A 24,900-nucleotide genomic window follows, 5' to 3' on the forward strand; every position below is an offset into this window, starting at 1 on the left:
ACAAGTGCACTGAGAGAGAGAGAGAGAGAGAGAGAGAGAGAGAGAGAGAGAGGAACAAGCATGCAGTTCAGCAGCTTGCTTGTAACTTGTTAAACAGTTCAAATTACCATTAGATCATGGAAAATGGAATTTGCATCGCCTCGGGAACGTGGTTTGATTTTGAATGTCATTTTCCTTCCATCTTTCTTTGATAAATCCATTGAGAAATTAAAGGCATTGCTTGGCAAGTTTTTTAGAAAGATCTTTCAATAGCTCTTAAGGCCAAAAGACGTATTTAACTTTTGGAGTCTCGTCTTTAAAGACAAAGACTTATTGGTAAGCGGCTTGGCCTATTGGGCTTTTAAAAACCGTTTAGAGGTTATTTATCACGTGAAAAGTTTACAAAGTTCCATTTGAAGTTTTCTGAAAGTTGGCGTCTTCAGTCTTTTTTGGGTCTTTCCAGCTTTTGTTTATCAAACAGACAGAAAAAAAAAAAAAAAAAAAACTGATTTTTGGTCATTCAAGCTTGAAGGCCAGAAAACCACATGGAAAGAGTTGCCAAATGCTGTCACAATAATCTTGATAATCCATACCACTAAGCCATCTTCCTTCTTATGATAATAAGTGAAATAAAATAACTTTTATTAACTTTAGTATTTACATGTAATTCAAATAAATAATACTATTTTAACAACAACACTAAAAATTTAAAAAATAATATTCAAAAAAATTTAAAATAATATTTTTTTAAATTAACATTTTATAAACTAATGGAATAAATAATCTAACAAATCTATATTAAAATCAAAATGTTTGCAAAATATCTGAGAATATAATATTAAATTGGATCTATCTAATCTACATTTATATCAAAAAATGATTTCTATTTTTAGAAAAATTATAAAAACAAAAACATTAATAATGGAATAAACATTTTAGTAATTAAAAGTTATGAATTTGCATATGATATGTATTTTAGAAATTTTAATAGATTTGATATATTTTAAATTGAGATGATATGCTTTTATAAATTATTAGTTGACATTTTGATTTACGTTTGAGAATTTAATATTTGGTTGATTTTTTTAATAATGTAAAAAAGTAAAAATAGTAAAATAAAAAATAATTGATATAATAGTTAAAATATAATATGTATATATGTTTTGTGCTTAGGACTCTTAATTGATGCATTATCAATAAAATTGCATGATATATATGCATCCTGCTATATTAATTGTAATATAATTCATATACACCATTAAAATATATATTTTTTATGTATTTATACATTATTTATGGTTGTTTGATCTTAAATTGAGTGTTATTGATATGGAATTTGTACTAGTTTTTTTAATGTATTTAAGCATTTTCATATTTTTGTCCATACCCATGTGTTTCCAAAATGTATCCATATCCGTATCCATATCTGTATTTGAGTTCCAATATGATGCCTGATACCGATACCGATATTGATATTTTGATCCTTGTGAAGACATGAACTAATCAAGGCTCCCTTTCTATATAAGGGCATAAAACCTAAGGCTACATTTGAATGCAGAGTAAATATAATTTTACACCATTGGAGTTATACACTGAACAATTTAAAAGTTAGGGCCTATTCGTTTCCTCTTAATTCTTATTATTTTAATTTTAAGAGAAAAATGGGTGTTTATTTTCTCTTATTTCTTATTTTTTAAAGTGCAATCATATAATTTTTTGTTTTCCAATGATACCCCCAAAAAGACACAAAAACTCTCATATATGGGGTCAAAATAGATATTTGATAATTTTTAGAATTAGGAATTCAAAACAATATTTTTTGCATTTAGAGTTCAAAGGAAAGAAAAATTCACCAATGCCAATGTAATTATTGCACTTTCAGATGTTAGACTTCAAAGCAAATGAATAGACCCTTACACTCAATGTAAATGAAACTTGAGATTATCGATTTAAATGTTTACATCGTTTTTATCAAAAACAATGTTGACATTGATTATCAATGTAAAACTCAACGTGAGTGGAGTTTTACATCAATTTTTAGTATTTAATTACACTTCATCCAAACAACTACAAAACCATACCGGAATGTAATATAACACTAGTCCAATATTTACACCACAAACAAAAGCAGCTTAAGGTATGACATGGTAGAACACCTTACCTCATACTTACACTCTACGAGCTCATAGTTTTGCCTTCCTCTGCTCTTCCTCTCCTTGTTTGACTTGAGCGCTCATATCTCACCCCAAGGAAAGAACTCTGAGGTCTCTAACATTGTTTTGTGCTTGTAGGTTGCTAGAGTCAAAAGTCTTTCATCCTTCTTGTTGCAAATCTTAGTAACAAATGGTGTTGTTTATGACAAATGATTAATATAATGCTCATGGCACCTAGAACACAAAACACTTAGGCCCCGTTCGCTTTTTGATAAGTTACTAATCCGGGTAAATGCAGTTTACCTAGGTAAGTTTTTCTTAGGAAACACTTACCCTATAAGTGCATTTACCCATGTTCTTTTGTTTCTCGTGTAAACAAGGCAATGACCATTTTAACCATAAAAATCCATTATTAAAAAGGGCATTTTTGTACCATTCAAGTGTTGGCAACTTTCCCCTGGGTGGAAAAGTTATTTACCCACCTAGGAGATGGGTATCACTTACCCCTAGGAAAATAAACTTTCCATGATCCCCACATAAATCTGAAAAAAGAACATGGGATTCTTGGTCAATGGGAACCAAAATCCCATTGACCAACTGTCCCCCCTCTCAAAATCCGAAAAAAGAGCACCCCCTTAAACCTAAATGAAGTCACAAAGAATGGCCTGAGCTGACCTGCAAACAGTTGTCTCGCATGTGGTCAACCTGTGTGACAACATCCACAAACAACCAACAATGTCCATAAATGGCCAACCTACTTGACAATGTTTGTGAAAGGCCGACTTTCAAACAACCAACCTATGTGACAATCAAGGTTTGAAGTATCGATATGATGCATTTGATACATCAATATATCTATTAGTATCAACTATAACTGACATGAGATATGCTACAATTGGAGGTGTACCCTACCAGTCATCATATATATTGGAGGTGTATCCTACCAGCCAAATTGGCTGGCTGAACCTAGACCGACCTGTTAGCCCAAAAAGATAAATGGACTACTTGGTACTTCTTTCAGCCATGCCAAAATTACTGACTTGACTGATGAGGAATGAAGAGATTAGCAAGGGACACATGTTTATTGTGGACCATGATAACCTAATAATGGAACCATTAGTGCGACCATTTTGGGAGAAGACTGAGCCGATTAAGGCTCCCCTTATATGAGGGCACAGGACCTAAGAAACAATTAGACATGTTCATGAGCCGGGCTCGGACTTGGCTTTTGAAAATTTGGATGAGGCTGGCCCAAAGACCGAGCCCGATATAGTGTAAGTCAGGCCCGAAGCCCTACCCGTAAACAGGTCTAGAAATGACATAGAACACCTCAACTCGTACTTACACTCTATGAGCTCATAGTTCTACACTTCTATCTTTCTTTGTTCTTCCTTATTCATCTAATTAACTTGAGTGCCGGAGAGCCCACCTCAAGGAAAGAAATCCAGGGTCTTTGACATTGTTTTGTCTTTACAGGTCGCTAGAGCCTGAGGACTTCCAGCCCTCTCCTTCGTTGCAGATCTGAGCAGCATCCACCATGAACTTCAAGACTTGGTGCTGGAAATGTTTACATCGCTAGATTCAACCACTGATTTAAGAGAACCCATTCCAAAGAAAACAATAAAAAATAACTTGTAGAGCTAAAACCGTTTCTCTTGTGCTTCATTTGGCCTGCACATAGTGAATTTTCGTGAAATAACGTTTTTTGTTTAAATCCTATATTCCTGCAGTGAAAAAAAAAAAAAAAAAGCTTTCATCTAGGTAGGGGTGCCAATGGACCAGTTTTGGATTGGACCCCATCCAAACCAAAATCAATTTAGACAGATTGGACAGACCAACAAGATATATTGAATTGGATCAGTCCAGACTTAATGTTACAAAGTATTTATTGGATTGAATCAGACCCAGCCATCCTTAATAAATTTATACTAGAATTGGATTGAACTGGTCTGTTGATAGAAAATAAGAATATAGGTGTCAATGGATCAGGTTTGGGTTAGAATCAATCTAAATTAAAACAAATTTGAACAGACTAGATGGTCCACACATTGAATTGGGTCGGTCCAAAATATTCATTGGATTGGATTGGACCTGGTCCATTTGTAATGGACTGACATTGGACTGGATCAGATTGGACCAAATCGAGTCCAATTGACACCCTTACATCTAGTATTTTCTCTAATTTTGTTGTTATTTTCTGTTTAGAGTGTTACTCTATAACAATTAACAAGCTACAAATTTAATCTTGTTTATGCATGTTGTAGGATTGAAAGTGGCAGCAGATCTATCTAAATGAAGATATCTTTCGATCTTTGATAAACTTTTTTTATTCATTAAAGCAAATGTTGTTCTTAATTATTAGAATCCACTACCCTTAAACGGTTTTTTTACAGATCTCTGATAAATCTCTTCTATTTAATTTAGGGTTGGATTATGATGCCAAAAAGACATGATACCAGGAAAACTTAGGATCAACCAATGGTATCATAAAAGTAGTAACTAATCAGGTGGGTTTTCGTCAAAATTTAGGGGAGTTGTAATTGGTCAAAGCTTTTTTGGTACGCATCAGAGATTTTCCCATTTAATTTAATGGTTTAACTATGATGCCGGAATGATATGATATCCCAAAAACTTATCACCAATCAACCAGTTTCATAAATGTATTAATCAATTAGATGGTACTATTAAAATTCATGAATGGGTTTTCATTGGTCAAAGCTCTTCTAATATCATGTCTTTCTAGCATCAGATTTTCCCTTAATTTAATAAACTTTCATCGTCCTTCTTCCAATCTTTGATAAATCTAATAGAATGGGTTTTTACAACCATTGTTCTTTTATTTCATTTATCAAAATATATGTTCTGAAAAACTATTTCATTTATGGTCAAATTCAAATCGAATATTCTATTATAATTAAAAAAATTCGAATTCAGTTATAATTAGTTTTTACGATTCATCAGATATCCACTCATATTTGAAAAACTATTTCCTTATCGAATTTCAATTTGTCTTGATTCGCTTTGAATTCCCTCTGTCTACACCTCTACGGTGGTCTGAAGTTGGTATGCGAAATTTACAATATTATGAACTAAAAAAAAATAGCCAAAGCTAAATACTAGATACTAGAACAGACTGAGATGCATGGGCTAGTCTTAAAAGATGCTCATGTTCTATAAGAGAGTGATTACATTTAAGTGATGTTTGGCATTAATGCCAATTTTTCCTTAGGCTGTCTTTCGTGGTTGTACAAATCTATTTGCACTAGTATAAATGCATGGGAGTGCAAATGTAAAAAATATAAATTCTTGTTTAATTTTGTTTTGGATTTTACTTTATTCTGTTTTATGTCATAATTTATTTCATATTTACTTCAATCAAACCAAATAAATTAAAATTTGAAACAAAAATAGGTCAGAATTTACACTCAAATCATTTGCACCGCCATGATTTTGCATCAGTGCAAATTTATTTGCATTGCAACGAAACACAGCCTTTTGGATTAATTGGTGTTTGGTATCATTTCTGCTTTTAAGGGCCGATTATTTTTGCATTAGAGTTATTATTCAATACCATGTCAGATGCAGTGTCATCCTCAAAAAAATTGGAATCAGCTGGAAATCGGATAAATTACTAAAAATAGTGATCCTTGAAAAAGGATTGCTTTCAAGAATCAATTTTTGGCCGATTTCCCCGAAAATCACCTAATCAGCCAACCAAACAGAAATTAGTTCCAACATGACAGTGATTTTCAGGACCATGTTGTTAAACACCTCCTAAATTGGTTGTGGGTAAGTTTAAATAACCCCATCAATTTTTTTTTTTTTAATTTCGCAAAAATTACAAAATTCTAAGGGGCTGGTAAGCAACGCAAGAAGAGAGAATAAGCCGACAGACAATGTGTTTTTATGTATATAGAATAGAATAGGTTCTACAGGAGAGAAGAAAATATTCATCAACTCAGCGATGGACAGTGGCGCAGTGTGTGGTTAGTCAAGCTTGTGAGATAGGTCTTCGGTTGTCTACCCAACCCCCAAAGCTTAATGAAGGAAATTACGTCAACTAAGAAGAACTTTCCACTATAGTCTATATATGGAGGATGATCTAACAATCAATTGTTTAACAAAGGCAGGATTCCATGACAAGAGGAGCGATGGGAGGAGTTTGAAAGAAATCTTCTGCAAGCCTGCAACTCATTAGAATTTTTGTTGAATTAATAAAACAGTAGTACTCAGTTGATCTCTGTAGATTGCAAGTTCCACATGTGATGATTCCAAATGACCCCTCCACAAGGCTCTCTCAGTTCATGTGGTGTTGTTAAACTGTTGAATCAAATGATGGGTAACGACTGATTACCCTTCTATTAGAAGACCAGCCAAGCAACAGCCCTAGTGTGTATCAAGGTTTTAAAAACCGATTTGGAACTGGAACCATTCTGGCCACTAGTTTAATGGATAGCTCATTTCAACTTAAAAAAATAATTAAAATAAAAAACAGCTAAAAACCCTTGAACAGGTTGAACGGGTTGACGGTTCAACCACCTGGGTCAGTGGGTTACTGACCAATTCAACAGTTTTTGACCAGAAATTGGGTTTAGGGTAAAATGGAACGATTCATGGGCCAAACAGTCCAACTGTCCGAATCAACGGTGATTCAAAAACACTGGTGTGTATCATATTGGTCTTTCAATAAGAATCCTAAAACTTACCAAGAAAGATCAGAGAGCTCTTTAACTGACAAAAAAAAAGAAAAAAAAAACAGAATAATTTGATCCCAATTATTTTGAAACAATGGGTACTTATACCAACCTCATTGGTTTAACTTAAATAGTATTCTTCTTTTTATTCAATACTCCTAACACTAAGCGATCAGTAAAGGTTGTTCCGTGTTTGTCAAAATGGACAACTCTTCTATTAGGAAACAACATCAATTCTGTTTTCAGAACAAAAATAAGAAACTTTAGAAAGATAGGTCTTCTACAATGATCAACTTACATTGATTACCAAAACATGTTTCCTAAAGTGTGCACAACATAATATTCCACAAAGGAAATGGCCTGTCCAAGGTTCAAAGTATCAGCATTGCAAAGAGTATAAGAAAGGAAACGCTAAGATACCTATTAAGGATACCCTAATGCTGTGTTTGGTTGCAGTGCAATTTTATTTATATTAGTACAAATGCATGAGAGTGCAAATGTAAAAAATACAAATTCTAGTTTTGTTTTGAGTTTTATTTTATTCTGTTTCATGTCTTAATTAATTTCATTTGTACCGCAATCAAACAAAATAATCTGAATTTTAAAATAAAAATAAGTCAGAATTTACAGTCAAGTCATTTGCACCATGATTTCAAAACCGGACCGGAAAAATGGGGAACCGGGTCAGGTGACCAGTTCCTTTTCTCCCCAAAACCGGATTTTCTCAAAAAAAAAAACATTGATTTTGGTCAGCAAACCACTGAACCAGGGTGGTTAACCGTTCGAATGGTTTTGACCATTTTTTATTTATTTTTGTCAGAACGGGCCGACCATTTGACTCGGTAACCAAACCCCTGACTGGTTCAGTCTCCAAGTCGATTTTAAAAACCATGATTTGCACTGCCATAATTTTGTATCAGTGAAAATTTATTTACATTACAACCAAACACAGCCTAAGGATCATGAAGTGATTAGGATATGCATGAATATAGTAGATAAATTCATACAAATCCCCAATAACACCAAATCTAAGGTTCAAAAGACCAAATCAGGTATAAACACATATTCTAAGAGTTTATGTGAAATGTGAACCGTTGATACTTATAAGATGCCAATTTTAATGATTACATGGACAACTTATATTAATGATCACTAAAAGTGATCTAACAGAAATCTTAACCGAATGTGAGTTTTGGATAATAAAACTTACTTACCAGGGGCTATCTAGAGGTTTTGAAAAGTCATAATAAGTTTTAGATAATATCATTTTTTTCTTTTATTTTCTAATTGATATGAAATGAGTATTTATCCATATCAATCAATGCCATCTCCAACAGGGTTGAGGGGTTGAGCTCAACTGCTCAAATCTCCCACCTACACTGCTCCCACATCCATACTCACATGACACTACAAGCATACATTGGGAATATCTCCATTGTCATTTACCAGGAAATGTTCCCACATACACAGCCATAGTGTGTGAGTGGCAGCCATATTGTGGGGCAGTTGGGTAGCCTCATGAAGCCAAAAAAAATTCTGAATGTGTCCCAAACCCCCACTTATACCATATTGCCTCCTAAATAGATTCTCTCACCTGTCACTTTTTTCAACTATATAAAAAATTTTATGACGTGGAAAATTAAATAATAACACCCCCAAAAAAGAAAATGCTCATAAACGCTATAATACCTACCGATATGATTCAGTACATACTCTATGCCATATTCGTTGCATCCCTTAATATAACAAAAAATTAGTCCCTCATTTGTGATTTGTGGCATACATCCAAAATTTAAGCAATCCAACAAACCAATGTATTGTGTTAAAAGGTATAAACAAGGTAAAAAAACCGTGGTTTTCAAAATCGGACCGGATTAGATGGTTGGACCAAAAAAACTATGAATTGGTTGGGTGATCGGTCTCGTTTTTCCCAAAAATTGTTGATTTTGGTCAGCAAATCGCTGACTTGTGCGGTTAATCGTTCGAATGGTTTTGATCGTTTTTTATTTTTTTGTCAAAACAGGCTGACCATTTGGTTCGAATGGTCGTACTGTTCGACCTAGTAACCGGACCCCTGACCGGTTCAGTCTCCAGGTCGATTTTAAAAACCATGAAAAAAACCACCATGTTGGTTTCCACTTTACCTTGAGGATTGAGAGATTAAGTATGGCAAGACATGATAATTCTATCAACAAAAATAAAATTGAATTTAGAGATCCTACAGCAATCAAGAAAATATCAAAAGTAATTGAATTTCAAAAAAAAAAAGTATTTAATTATACTAAGAATTGAAACTATGAACTCAAGTCAGATTCATTGGCAAAACTACAAATCACATCTGCCAATTTGGCTAGAGGAATATATATACTATGATGCAGGAAAAAAAAAAGACATGGTATGGAAAGAGTTTTGACCAATCAAAACCCACCATGAATTTTGATAAATAACACCTGATTTGCTACCACGTTTATCATTCCAGTTGATTGGTCATACATTTTTTGGATATCATGTCTTTTCCATATATATAATCCTTCACAAGAATGTTAAAATAAAAATAAAAATATTAAAAAGAATGAAGCATTAATTAATCGATACACATCAATGTCCAAGGTGTTGACATCGTGTGTATCAATATTTTGATCTTTGATTGAAATCACGGACTCTGTGTGCTAGATCTCATATCTGAGTTCATGTCTTAGATGCTCATTTTCTCCCCTCTCTACAATTTTCTTAAACCACGAACCACTGTCTAGATCAAACGAGTTGACGGCTCGACCGCTTAGGCCAGCAATTTTTTTACGAAGTCAAAAGTTTTTTACCCAAGAATGGGTTAGGGGTGAAACAAAACCAATTGCTTGGATGGTTTCCAAGCTGAATGGTCCGACCGTCCGGGTCAGCGACGATTCAAAAACATTGATGGAACGTATCCCCCTTAGGCTATTAAAATACAAAAATTAAAAAAAAAAAAGGAGAATATAGTCAATCAATATTTGATGCATCAATATCTAAGGTGTTGGTTATCATGTGCATGGTTTTCAAAATCGGACCGAACGGTCAGACTGGAAAAACCAGGAACCAATCAGGTGACTAGTTCTGTTTTACCCCAGACTGTTATTTCCCCAAAAATCGTTGATTTGGTGAACAAACCGTTGACCCGAGCAGTCAAACCATTCGAACCATAACGATTTGGTCATTTTTTCTGTCAGAACAGGCCATCTATTTGATTTGAACGATCGAACTGTTTGACCCAGGAACCAGACCCCTAATCGGTTTGTTGTATGGTTCAGTTTTAAAAATCTTGATCATGTGTATTGATATTTTGATCCTTAATTGAGAGCATGAAGTTTTGGAACAAAACTATTCCCCTCATCAACCACTCACTCTACCATTCTTCCATCACTCATACATACAATTTTTTCCCTGTATCCAAGGTCACGGAGACTCGTGGATTCGTTGAAATATTGAGTTTGAGGCAATGTTTTAAAAGATCGATGAGTCCCACCCATTTAGTTGAAGGGATTAGAGATCCATCATATGGATGGCCAAACCCTGCAGGTAGGTTGGGCGAAATTTAAAAAATTTTCTCTCCCCTCATTTGTGAATCACATTCCCTGTTTTAGAAAATCTGCATTTTCAATGATTAATCTTGAACCATAAACCAAACCAGATCTGAAACCAGAAGCAAGAGAGTGATATACCTGATACAGAGAAGCAGTATCTCCCAATGGAGGTGTTCACGCCCAAGGTAGGAACCAAAGACTGCACCCACTGAAAATGGCGCAGTGTAGGATGGAGCAAAATCAACAATGTTCGTCCAACGAACCGAATCCTTCACAAGAATTCGCTGGAGGCTGTGAGCACAACTTCAGATCAGCCTTTCCCAAAGACTGATATCAAGACGCAATCTTGATCGTTCCTACTAGAAGGAGGAAATCGAACTGGCAGTAATGGCGGCGGCAAGGAGAAAACAACTCAGTCTTACTAGGTGTTGTGTTCTTTCTTTGAATTTTGAATGTGATGATCTTCTATAGCTACCACCCCCTTTCTCCTTTTATAACCTTAAGGGGATCAGCTCCTAATCTCATTAGGAGTTGCCGATCCAAATATGAATTCCCTTTAAGAGATAAGGATAGACCATTATCTTATCTGCAGATTAGATCAGCCCTCTCCTAATCTTATCAGGAGGTTTTCATATCTGAATCTGTATTCAAATTTGGACTCTCTGAGTGGATAGGGTAAGACCCTATCCCATCTGCTAATCTAATCTCAGATTCGCCCCCTCTTCAACTGATCAAATCAGCCCAGTTCGAAGGGGCTTTAGGCCCAATAAGAGTATGCGCACACTTAGTCTTCCAAGTTGTTGCCCAGTTGGGCTTCCTTGTATGGCGTGGGACCCAAGCATTGATCTACACATAAGCCACAAGGGTTCGGCCCAGCCTTTGTTACAAGGCCTAGCCGAATTCACTAGAAAGCCCAGTGAGCTCCCTGAGCCCATCACATGAACTCTGTGGGCCCGACACTTACACTAAGTGGTCCCTGGGCCAAGCCACCTTGTAACACTAAGGGACTGTGGGTAGATGCAAGATTAGCTCATCAGGCATTACCCTCAATGGTCTTACACTTAACCTCTCAGCCCATAATGATCATACACTGCTTGACAAGAGAGGACCTCTCCCTCGGCTGCAAGGAACAGTATTGCACTCTCTTCTCACATGGATCCAGGGAATTAAAAACTTTTGCAAACAAATTGATACCGTAATATATATACTTTTATATCCGAATATTAAATATATTTTGCAAAACAAATCTCAACGATTGAAATCGGCTGCCGGCAGTCTTGGTTTCCATCAGAGAGAGTGCATCACCGATCATTACCTTTGTCCGACAAAGGGGCTGATCTTGTCACTATGATCACCCACTCAGAGGAATTCTCGAACTGTCCCAGCATACCCAGGTTTTGACCCCCGCTAAGGATCTCACTGATTGGCATATCAAAGACAACCCAATCCGACACCTAGTGTAGTATCATATCCAAGGTTCAGGGCAATACCGGAAATCTAGTCCGATTTAGGGTTTCAAGTAAACCTACACTGCATGTACCTTGGGTTTTATCCTGGCAGCTGAGACAGGCCACCCCAACACTTGGCGGTACACCAGTGTCAGCCTTAGCAGGATAAATCTCCCCAGACTTATCCAATGGCTGTGAACATTCTAAACTAACATGAGTCTCATTAAGTGTCCAATTTAAGGGTATTACACAGAAACACACCACAAGAACATGAATCAAATATGCATTTTATTCATTTACAATAAATGCCATAAGTACATCAAACTGATTGGAGCTAAGGGCATACAACTGTCTAACAGCTCCCACTTGCACTTAGGTCCAATCTGGTATAAACCGGAGTCCCATACTTTCCACGTGTTTCTCAAACACTTTCTGTGTTAGTGGCTTAGTCAATGGGTCTGCTACATTCTCCACTGATGCTACCCTCTGAATCAGGACGTCCCCTCTACCAACAATCTCCCGTAGTACGCGGTACTTCCTCTCAATGTGCTTGGACTTCGAGTGGGCTCGTGGCTCCTTAGCCTGAGCAATCGCTCCATTGTTGTCACACAACAACGGGATGGGTGATATGTTGGACGAAACTACTCCCAATTCGTGAGCAAACTTTTTCATCCACATGGCTTCTTTGGCAGCTTCACTTGCGGCAATGTATTTGGCTTCGGCTGTGGAGTCTGTCGTGGACCCCTGTTTGTTGCTTTTCCAGCAAACAACACACGATCCTATCATGAAAACATACTCAGATGTAGACTTTCTATCATCTGGATCCGATTGGAAATCGGCATCAGTATACCCCTGGATCTATAATGAGCTACCATTGAATACCAGACAAAACTCTTTTCCTTCGAAGGTACTTAAGTATATTTTTCACAGCGGTCTAGTGCTCTTGCCCTGGGTTGGCCTAGAATCTGCTTACCACACTCACCGCCTAAGCAATGTCAGGACGAGTGCATAGCATGGCATACATGATGCTCCCTATGGCTGAGGCATAGGGAACGTCCTTCATGCCCTCAATCTCCTCAGAAATCTTGGGAGACATCTTCTTGGAGAGAGTGACTCCGTGCCTGAAAAGAACATTTCCCTTCTTTGAGTTCTCCATGCTATATCTCTTGACAATTTTGTCAATATAAGCAGATTGGGATAATCCTATTATCTGCTTCGATCTATCTCTATAGAGTATTTAGTATGCCTTTGAAAGTATGCATGTATTTAGTATGCAACCCGTGACCCATTCATCGGATCGAATAAGTCAATGATCGAACCGACCGAGTCGAATGGTTCTTAACCAAATCAATAGTTTTTTACCATTTGACGGGTATTGATTTGACCAAACCCGAAATTCTAATCGGGTGACGGTTTGAGCGGCTCAACCGGTTAGGTCAATGACAGGTTGAAAACATTAGTCCATTCCATTTAATACCATACCCATTGTTACATAATTGATACTTAAATCATTTCTTAGTACTTTTACCCATCTAAGAAATGATACTTAAATTATTATTAATACTTAAATCCTATTTCGCCAGTCCATGCCACGTCAGATAGCCTCTCCTTGCTCCATTGCCCCAATGAAGCAATTCTAGAGGGGGTTCAAAATTGCCTTTAGAAGCCCAGGGAGTTGCCACCTCAGCATGACTTATCTCCCTTTTTCCTCTCATTTAATTAAGAAACTAACTATCCCCAACTTTCTCCTAAATTATCTCCATCTCTAATTCCTATTTATTATCTCCCCCACTTTTCATCTATATCTATCTAAAGAAAGTTTCAATTAAAAACTTTAACAATTATTTAAGCATTATAACAAAATTATGTAATAACAATAATTCTAAAATATTTATTAAAAACATAAAAATTAATTATAATATATTTAATAATATTCATATTATTAATAACTTTATATTTTTATGAAATTCATAACGAAATTATGTAATAACAATATAGATTATAATTTTATGGATTACTCAGTTAAATAGTATTTTAAAATATAAATAAAAAATTATTTAAATGTTATTCAAATAATAAAAATTAAAATTAGAAAATAAAATATTATTTAAATATTTCAATAGCTAAATAATTGTATAACAAAATATTTAATATTAGGTAATAACTCTAAAAGAAATAAAATTTAAATATTTTACATATTACTAAAATATTTTAACATAAGCAAATTTTAAATAGTTAAAATAATGAAATTATTTAACAAATTTAAAACATTTCTTCATAGTAGAAAAATAATTATATACATTTCATAATTTTTGAATTAATAATAATTTCATATTTTACAAAGTTAATAACAAAATCATGTAATAATAGTATAAATTACAATTTTGTGGATTATTAAATTAAATAATTAATTAATATTTCAAAATTTAAATAGTAATATTATTTAAATACTTAAACAATATTGTAAATAACTAATATTTAAATACTTTAAATATCAAAAAAATAATAACTAAATCATATTTTATATATTATTTCAAAAACAAAAATAGATTAAATAATGAAATCATGTTATAACTTTAAAAAATGATCAAAAACACAAAAATAATTATAATAGATTTAATAATATTTGATAATAAAAATATAAAATATAAATAATTTTTAAAAATAACTAAATAATATTATAAATAACTAATTTTTAAATGTTTTAAATATAAAATAATTAATACTAAATCATATTTTAAGTATTATTTACAAAGCAAAAAGAAAAAAAGATTACATAATAAAATTATGTAATAACTTTAAAACTTTATTAAAGACAAAATTATTGGAGTGCTATTAGTTTTTTATTGTATTTTCACTATAATTTTTCAATAATTATTGAAGATTAAACTATTGTTATTTGCTAGAGATTATACTATGAATTTAGTTGAAATTAAGAGTGATCATTAGGTGGTTTAGTTCGGAAGCAAATTGTTTGGCCAACCAACTCAAGTTGTATCAGTAAATGTTTTAAAAACCAACTAGACAACCGACCCACTTTTGCATCTGGGTCGTAGTCATTGGTTCAACAGTCCTAGACGAATGGGTTAGACCATTCCACATCAACACTCTATATATTTAAATAAATATATATTTATATACATATATAAATGTGCATATATGTATGCGTGCAAATGCATATTTTATCAATAAATAGTGTATAATTATGTTTTACATATAATATATGTATTATTTGATATTTTATTTATATTTTTAGTTCAATTTAAATTTTTTGTTTATAGAAATATTAAAAATTACGATTTGATGATGAAAAAAGGGTTTTTTTTCACAAAAATAGCGGGGCAAAGAACCCACAACACCTTAAAACACATAAATCTTGAAACGTTACCCAAATCCAAAAACAAAAAAAAAAAAAAGGAATCACTTCAAGTGCAAAGTTATGGCCTCCAAAAGTTTGCACATGCATTAAGCATGTAACCTGTAACCCACTAACCGGATCAAATGGATCAACAGTTAAACCCTCCAAGTCAGGTGGTTCAATAAAACTAGAATCAAAATCAATGTCAAGTGATGGTTCAAACGGTTCAACCGGTCATGTCAATGATAGGTTAAAAACATAGGTATCTTAAAAAAATAAATTACATTTAAAAAAATACAATGATATTACTAAAAAAATAAATTTAAAAATTTAGGTTTACAATATAAAATATTTTAGACTAAGAAATATGAGAATTTTCCCACTTTCATGTATTAAAAATATATATTTATAATCGGGTCTGTTCAGTTTTGGTCAATTTATAAATAACCAAGCCAAAACTAATCTAAATTGGTCAGGTTGGGAAATTGTTGAACCAAAGCTGCCAGAAATACTAGAAAGTGACCAACTCAGGTCGAGTTGGGTCAATTTCATCAGTTTAATGAACATCCCTAGATGAAATTAATTATTGTTATTTTTATATTGCAAAAATAATATATAAAATATAAATAATTATTAATTATTTAAAAATTAAATTATAAAACAATTGTCTACTCTTATGTATTTCTATTATTTAACTTTCACTTAACAAAGTTTGTGGTCCCTGCTAATTTCTTCTAAGGTCTAACCTTTGCCCTTCTAACCCCTTCAACTTATAACAAATCAATTCTTATGAACATTGTTGGACTTTTATGTCCTTAACCAAATTTTCTTCATCTACTTTCTCTCATTTTATCACACCTACTAGAATCACCCTTAAGGGCTTATTTGTTTAGTCTTAACTCTTATCTCTTAGGAAGAATCTTTTAACTTTAAGAGAAAAATGATTGTTTGTTTTCTCTTATCTCTTAAAGTGCAATCATACAATTTTTTGTTTTCCAATGAAACCCCCAAATAGACAAACAAAAATTCTCATATATGAGGTCAAAATGGATATTTGGTCATTTTCAGAATGCATATCAACATTCTCTACATTCAAAATTCAAAGGAAAAAAAAAATTACCAATACCAATATACCTCTTAATATAATTATTGCACTTTCAGCCCTAAGTTCCTACAAGTGATTTCATTTCTAATTAATCCCTTCTAATTTTTCCACTGATCAATCTCGGCAAATGCATTTCTACCACTCATTTTCAAGACATGCCAACTGCTCAACACTCTTTCATGTAACATAGATGCAAGCCTTACAATGGTTTTATAGGTTTTCCTTTAAGTCATTAATGAATGAACAACCCGGATAAGTGTTATTGATCAAAAAAGAAAAAAGAACAAACCGGATATATTAATGAAAATGGTGAGAGAAAGGGCCAAGGACACAGAGATATAGATATAAATTGACAAAACCAGATGGCATGATCAAACAAAACACTAGCAATGTAGTAGTACATGTGAACCCCACCCCCCAAAAAAATCTCCATACAAAATTCACCCTGTTAACTCCTTTGACATCACAATGTTTAGATGGGATCATCACTCCAAAGTAATTTTGTCATACATCAAATCCTAATGGGAATAGGAGGGCAATGAACTCTCCAATGCTCGCTTTCAGCAGTGGAGGTTCACCGAGTTTAGTTCACCAAAGATGAATAAAAAACCAAAAGCAGATGATCAAAGAACGTTACCCAATGAATCCACCAGCATATTGTGTTTCTAGATATTCTGCTCATATTTAAGGGCTTCCATCTTCAAGTCACTAAAGACCAAGCCCCCAATTTCCTCCCAGCCTGCAAGTCTGTTCCAGTCAAGGAGATTTTTCCAGAATTCACCATATCATCCAACATCTGGTCTACTTGACCATCAAGTATGAATGTGATATTATTAGGGATAAAAAAAATTGCTTTTGTATCTAAACAGAACACCTGCTTTGCAAAACCTCCAAGGCCATTTACCAAGCATACATTATTGAATGATTAATAATCCCTTATCCTAACATCACCTTCTCCACCAAGTGATGTGGAATTCTTTTCAAATCATTAAGTGCACTGAAACATGTTGAAACTAACCCTTCATGATATCAAATTTGAGAAAAGCAACATTTAGAGGAAAAGGTGAAAGATTATTTCCTGTTTTAAATGAGTACTATTGTTTCCTCCATGACATCAATTTCATATGATACCTTCTCTATCAGTAAAATTCATTTAATATCTCTACTACCGAATACCAAAATGATGTTGAACAATAAGATTCCTGGACTGATTAGTAGATTTTCTACCACCACCTTTCTAGCAAGTTCGTCAATCTACTGGCCTTCAATTTCCAACCACACTAATTATTTCCATTTAGTAAATTGCCTATTTTCTGCACAACAACTAATGTTATAATGTTGATTGAAACTTCTCTTTAGTCCTGCAATATTTCCACTTAGTAAATCAACTAAGTTTTGCACAGCAATAAGATATAACTTAATTGAATCCTTCCTTCAGTCCTGCCATGAATTAGATCCATTCTCCTTTCTTCATCCCATTGTGGACACACCTTAATAAAATCCATTAGAAACTTTGAATTTTATAAAGTTTTATGATTATTTATTTTACAATTGCACCTAATCCATCATCTAAATTGATGAACAGTACCAAGTACCACATAACTTAATAATGGCATATGCTGATAAAAAACAAAATTCTGCCATGATAAACCATTACAATAGAATAATTGTTACAAGAAAAGCCATCACAAAGACCTGCTATATTAGGTGCAAATTACATTGCAAAGTTGCCCATATTATCTTTTCATGGTTTTGCTACTAGCTGACTGAAGTGCAAACACCAGAAATCACCCAATCTGAATGCATGTCAAAGAAACAGGATAAAAACAACAAGACTTTAGGTACAACTGGAAAAATGGGCAGCTATATATACCATAAAAAAAGATATGTTGATGTAGTTCATCAAAACAAATGCTGAAAAAAAAACCACTAGTAATGAAAATTGCTAGCAAAAGATAGTGATTGCAATGAAAAAAAAAAAGTCAGAATTATATGAGATGGCGATTAAAAGGTTAAAATAAAATTTGTATTTTTCAATCTGAAAAAAAAAATCACTCTGAAATAGTTCGGTTATACTCCCGCCCTGTTGTGGTAGAAACACAGTTTTCTGCCCCTTCTACATTGACAAGGCACAGCCTAAAAAATGCCAATAAATAAAATTCTTCTTGGTACAAGAGAATGTGTAACCACAACAATTTATGGATGTAAGAACTGTATCTACAGATTACAATACAAAGAAAGGTACACATAATACATGTTCAAGTGCTGAAACAGACACAACCATCATTATAGACACCAAAGAAAAACCTCGTTACAGCTTTAGAAGGAACATCTGCTAAGCCCTCCTCAGTCCTCTCCTAAGATTTGCAGTCCCACCACAAGAAATAAGAAGGGAAGTAGCGAGTTCTAACACACCCAAAACTCCTAATACACTTGATAAAAGAGAGAAAATAAAAGAGAAGCAATTAACTAAAACAAAGAAAAAGCTTCTCTCTATTTCTTAAAACTGCCACGGACACCGGGGCGTGGCTTAGAGGATTCGACGACATGGCTTGCGTGCAAGTTGATGAGCTTCGCCTCGTCGAAAGGCGTCTTAGGGTGCTTAGCATCGTGGTGTATCTGCATAGATTTCACATCAGGAGCAGTAGTCTTACAGTGGGGGCATTCATATTTGGCGTGGCCACCCTTGCCGACCCCAGAACGGTCGGCAAGACCAGCTTTGCCGCCTCCTCTGTTTGTAGTGGCGGCGTCGACCTTCGCAGCAATCTCTTTGGCGGTGTGCTTCTTGGGCTTCGCTTTTCCGGTCATGGCTGGCTCTCTACCCTTGTATGACGATCGATCACCTGAAAACCCTAATCATAGATCAGAATCCAGAACCACGAACTCATGGAAGAGTAAGAGAGGAACCATGTAAAGGATATATAAGTGAAATAACAGGGAAAAAACAACCAAAAATAAAGAAATTCACCGAACACCCAAATCAGCTTCAGACCATCAATCATCTGTTACTCCTCTCAATCCATGGGTCGGCCGGTTATCCATCAAAAATGAAAGCTAAAACAAAAGATATAAGAAATAGGGAAAATACCGATATTTGCCGAAACTCAGAGGAGAGATATGAATGTTCTGAGCCGCAGTGAATCCGTCTAGTTCCGAGGTTGGAAGCCGGAACGCAAAGGTAGTGCGATCGCGAATTCGAGATAACCACCCACCACCAGCAGCTTCTCCGCCCCGCGGCGCTAACTCGTTAAAGCTTCTGGTTGGATGGATATGAGCTTAAAGAAGAGTCCTGAAGCGCCAATAAAGGGAAACGCAGGGGCAGAGAAGAGAAGGGACAACTCTAACCTTTATTTATTATAAAGCGTCCAATCTCTTTAATATTTATCATGTCTGTAGTCCGTATGTGGTAGCCCATTGTGTTTAGGGAGAATGACCAATCAACCCAGATCGGAATTTTAAAACCCTAGAGTACAGGCGAATGCATCCTGACCGTGAATTGATGTCAAATTCACGGACAGGATGTAGTTTATAGGGAGGAGAGGGCTAATAGTAGGGGTTGGAATTCACCTTGTTTTTATCCTGATGGGATTGATTCTTCTTCTTTTTTTTTTTTATTGAACGATACATGGTGAGATTGATTGATCATCCATTCATCCACGCAATGGTTTGGGGTTTTAGCTATTTGATATTGATTGATCATCCATTCATGTATCAATGTTGAGCATGCGGTTGATGGTCGAACCATCGACTTGGTTAAAATTTGTTGGACCCAGGTGGTTTGGCCGTTGATCTGCATTATTCAGTCATTAAACCATGAATTGCAACTCATAGCATATTGAAAACTTTCAAATGCCATAAGTTTGTATTTGGTTCTTTTACTGGGGTTATCTTTCTTTTATTTCGATTTTAGGTAATTTTTCGAGATCTATACTTTTTAAGGAATCAAAGGTGTCTTGTCCTACTTTTTTTTTCTTTTGTCAAAAATATGACTTTTGGGCCTTAAATTTCATTTTTTTAGTTTTTTATAAAAAATAAAAACTATAAAAAATGACTCGGTGGCTGAACCGTTTTCCCTCCTAGTCATGGGTCAACAGATTAACGGTCTGAGATGGATCAAACTGTGACACATCATCATGTGTGTGTATATGTATAAAAAATTATATAGAATAAATAATAGGGCCATTTACTAGAACACCCCCTATAGTTTGCAATCAAATCGGTCTTCTATTAGATAACAGTGGAAAATGATAATTTTGACCCTAATGTCCATTTGAATAAATTTAATCAGAAAAATAAAAATGAAAATACTATTTTTGCCCCTAGTAAGACACCATCAACCACTCTATTTGGTCAATTTTGTTTTCTCTACAAAAAAGTGTTAGAGCTACTTTTGGAATAAATAATCATGGGCCAATGCCCTTGAACATTTTCCACACTAAGTTTAGGTGATCATGTTACCATTTTCATATGGCAAAACAAACACTTCTTAGGGAAAGGTCAATTAAGCAAAAAAATTATACTACCTATAAAAGAGCAAATGTCCCTTCCTTCTGGAATTTTCATTGGACGTTTTCTACCCCTTATCTAAGCATTATACAACGGGCATAAAGAGGGCATATTTGTCCTTTACTCTCACTCCAAAAACTGTCCACTTATAAACTGTCCACTTATAACTCTTCAAAAATTGCCCATGAATTGTATACTAGAAAGAACAAAAAGAAGATCACACCAATGGAATAACCGAGTGCAAAGTTATAACTTTGGAACTTTGCATATTTAAATCAAAACTTGTAACCCATGACTTATTGACCAAGTCAAGTGGATCAACAATCAACCACTTAGGTCAAATGAGTTTTGAACAAGTTAACATTTTTTAGGTTGCTATTTGAGGTTGACCCAAATCAAAATTATGGTCAAGTGATGGTTTTAATGGTTCAGTCGACTAGGCATCTGTTTGGCATCTGATGAACCTACAATTTATCTATATTTTATGAGGTTTTTGCATGAAATTTTTTGCTGGTTTAATTAGATTTTGCCATATTTTAGCTTGATTGCAAGAAAGATTTCAGGGGGCGCCAAATCAACAAAAAGAAGGCAAAAGCAAGAAAAGAAAGCCCAAAATTTATCAAGTTCAGCCCGGCCCAGCCATGAGAGCAAGGGAGTTTCATTCGGCCCAAGTAGTGCAAACTAACTCTTTGGAAAACCCAAGGGAAGAAGCCTAGCAAGAAGGAAATTTCGGCCCAGCCCATTTTTAGCCCAAATAACAGCCTAGAGTGTAGCCCACATGAGCTCAAAAGCAAGCTAAGTTGTAGCCCAAATAGCAGCCCAAAGGGAGCTAGGGGCGGCAACTCCTAGAAGTTTCTTGAAGAGAAGGAGGGAGCACTCTAGAAGGTTCATGAGGGGTGTAATACACCCAATTCTAGAGACTTCAAGAAGGGGCAAGAGCCCCCTTGAAAAACTATATAAGGAGGCCTCTAGGAGGGGGGAGAGGTGTTCAATTGCTTGAGAGGAAGGCACTCCCACTCTTAGAGGTTCGGCCACCTTGAGAGAAGAGAAGAGAAGAAGGCTAGGCGCAAGGAAGAAGAAGAAGAAGGGCTGAAGGAAGTTCAAGACAAGCAAACTAGAAGAGAAGGTGAGTTCGAATTGAGGGTTTGTGATTCAAAGATCTTTTGTAATAAATCATTTGTAGTTTCATTCTCTTTTGATTTGAATTCAGTTTCTTTGTTATATTTTCTTTCTTCTTTCTCCTTGTTTCCATTCTTCCTTGATGTATTTCAGCTTGTAAAATTTCAGTTCAGCAATCTAATTCTTTTTTATTCATTCAAAGGGTCATGAATTGTACTTGAAGTTTCTTGAATAAGGGTGTTATTGTAGATTAATTCGGCCAACTAACCTTCAAAACTCATATCTGAATTCTCAGATCTGAGATTGCAAGATCTGAATTGCTTGAAAGAGAATTCAGATCTGCAATTTTCAGATTGGCCGAATGGATCTAAAGCTTGGAATTCCTAGAGTGCTTGAGAGAGACTCTAAGAATTCAGATCTACTATTCAATAACTGAATTGAGTGCAAGGTTAGAGATAACTTGCACAATTCAGTTGGTGATCAATTCAGACTTGAATTGATGCCTCGGAAGTGTTTGAAGAAATGCATGCATGGGGATTAGATTCTTGCTAGAGATAGAAGAACCGTCACTCATGCATAGGATGAACATGCGCTTGAGAGAGGCTGTTCATGACCTTGGGGTTTCACCAACCCAAGGCTCAATCATGATTTATTCGAATGATCCAAATTGATAGATTGCTGAATTCTGAGATTGACATTTACTGCTTACTCTTCTAACCTGATTTGAAGGCAATTGGGCCAATGATTTAGATAGATTTTAATTTAGAATTTTTTAGCTTTCATTAAAGTTTTGATTTATTTGTTGAACAGATAAGAAGTGCTCAATTTAGTATTGGTAATTGTTTCCTAAATCCTCGTGGGAACGATACTTCACTCACTACTTTATTACTTGAACGGCTAGTGCACTTGCTAGTGTCACAATGAGCCACACATCATCATCATTGCCATTGCTCTAGAAAATGGTGACACATTAGCACCACGTTGGAAAAAATGGTGCTCCAAGAAGTGCTTGTTTGTTTGGAACCGTTTTTCCATAAAAAATAGCGCTCCAAGCCACACCTTGGAAATCGAGAAGACGTGGTTCGAAGTAACACCAAATTTGGCATTTTCTGGAGCTGCAGCTCATTGTTGCCAACAAGGACATGAGGTGACAGTGATAGGGACATGATGTAGCACTGGATAATAGGTACCAATGTTGTAAACGTTTCCTAGAGCATTGGTACCAAACAAAAAACGTTGTTGTTGCTCCAAGAAACGTCCTACCTGGTAGCAATTTTTCCAAACAAAAAAAGACACCTTTTTAAGAAAACGGTGCTTCCAACCAGCACATCAATAGCATCGTTTTCTGATATGCAGCATCGATGCCAAACATATACTAGGTCAATGGCAATTTGCAAGCACTAGTCTTTAAGTATATGTTTGGCACCGATGTTGCTGATGTGTGGTTGAAAGCACCGTTTTGTTAGAAAATGGTGCCTTTATTTTTGTTTGGACTGCCAGGTAGGACATTTCCTGGAGCAACAACAACTTTTTCTGTTTGGTACCATTGCTCTAGGAAGCGTTTTCAACACCAGTACCCATTATCTAGTGCCACATCACTTCCCTATTGGCAGCAACGAGCTGCAACTCCAGGAAACGCCAAATTTGGCGTTACTCCAAGCCATGGCTTCCCAATTTCTAAGGCGTGACTTGGAGCACCGTTTTTTATGGGAAAATGGTTCCAAACAAATTCCCATTTCCTAAAACACCGTTTTTTCCAATGTGGTGCCGTTGCTCTAGGAAATGGCAATGATGCCAAACAGCCCCTAAGGGAGCCAATGATCAATCCAAACTCAACATGACCTATCCTATTGGCAACAAGGGTGTAATCATGGTTTATGCCGAGCTAGAGTTAACACCTATAATAAGGGCCAAGCTAGGCCCAAGCTTGGGCCTATGCACACCCAAGTTGGGTTGAGCTTAATTCTAGGCTTATGAATTTTATGTATAAAATTTTAAACATATATAATATTTCATATTATGTGCCTTATAATATGTGTACAAAATTAATTTTATATATTATGATATATTATATAAATTAGTTGGGACCCGTGCAATGCATTGGTTTTGTTAAAAGAAATTGTGGCATAAGGATCATTGTGATAGTAAAGTTGGTCTAAGCCCAATACAAGAACTTTTTTTGGCTATGTTTTTTATCACAATCCAAGTTGCACCATCTTTTATTAAATAATTTTAAAATTTTATTAATGTAATTTAAGTGAACAATAAATTGATTAAAATTAACTTTGATATAAATAATTTTTATTTTATTAAATTTTCTTAATTTGTATTATTTTTTAATGAAACTTACATAGTTTTGTAATTTTATTAATTTTAGTAAATATAGATTTACTAATATTATTAATTAATTATTATTATAGTTACATAAACTTATGTGAATATTTATTATACTTTAATTTATTTTAGTTTTTACTAATTATTAATTTATAATTTTATTTCTATTGGATCAGATTCAGATATACCCCAATTTCGAATCCAACTTTGGCATATACGGGTACCGAAGTGATTTTGGCTCCAAGGCGACCGAGCACCCGAGCTTCCCGATCTACTAACATGGCACTTCGCTCTGAGTTGTCGTCCTACTGGCAGGCCATGTCCACATGTCCTTCACTTACTAGATCGGGCCAAATCACCCCTCATCGGGAATCAAATAAAAGATTATATAGCACCTAAATTTAGCCACAGCAATTAAAAACAAAATGACTCACCATTCAGTCCCTCCTCTTCCCATGTGCCCCATCTGTAACCAAGCAAAACAACCTACAAAACCACTACCAAACATACCAAATACCACATATCGTTGTGTTGATCCATATATTTAGAAAAGCTTACTAAATGGCTTCAAATCTCCATCTTCACATGTCAGAACTTGACTGAATGGCTTTAAACCCAACCAAGAAAAGAATTAGGCCACGTTC

The 24,900-nt window shown here is 34.9% G+C and overlaps 1 pseudogene across 2 annotated transcripts; it reads right to left on the bottom strand.

Moving 5' to 3' along the window:
- Positions 1–18,478: 18,478 nt before the first annotated feature.
- On the bottom strand, positions 18,479–19,526 carry LOC148845843 (protein METHYLENE BLUE SENSITIVITY 1 pseudogene; annotated as a pseudogene). 2 transcript variants are annotated; one of them, XR_016102084.1, is made up of 2 exons: positions 19,386–19,526; positions 18,479–19,140 (listed from the first exon to the last, which is right to left on the bottom strand). The product of XR_016102084.1 is annotated as a protein METHYLENE BLUE SENSITIVITY 1 pseudogene, transcript variant X1 (transcript). The 2 variants fall into 2 exon arrangements; XR_016102085.1 differs by having other exon boundaries at positions 18,479–19,149.
- Positions 19,527–24,900: the final 5,374 nt, after the last annotated feature.

The sequence above is a fragment of the Nelumbo lutea genome, chromosome 7 (assembly GCF_056320005.1).
Source record: "Nelumbo lutea isolate HS-2025 chromosome 7, American lotus-T2T, whole genome shotgun sequence".
In the NCBI taxonomy this organism is placed as follows: Eukaryota; Viridiplantae; Streptophyta; class Magnoliopsida; order Proteales; family Nelumbonaceae; genus Nelumbo; species Nelumbo lutea.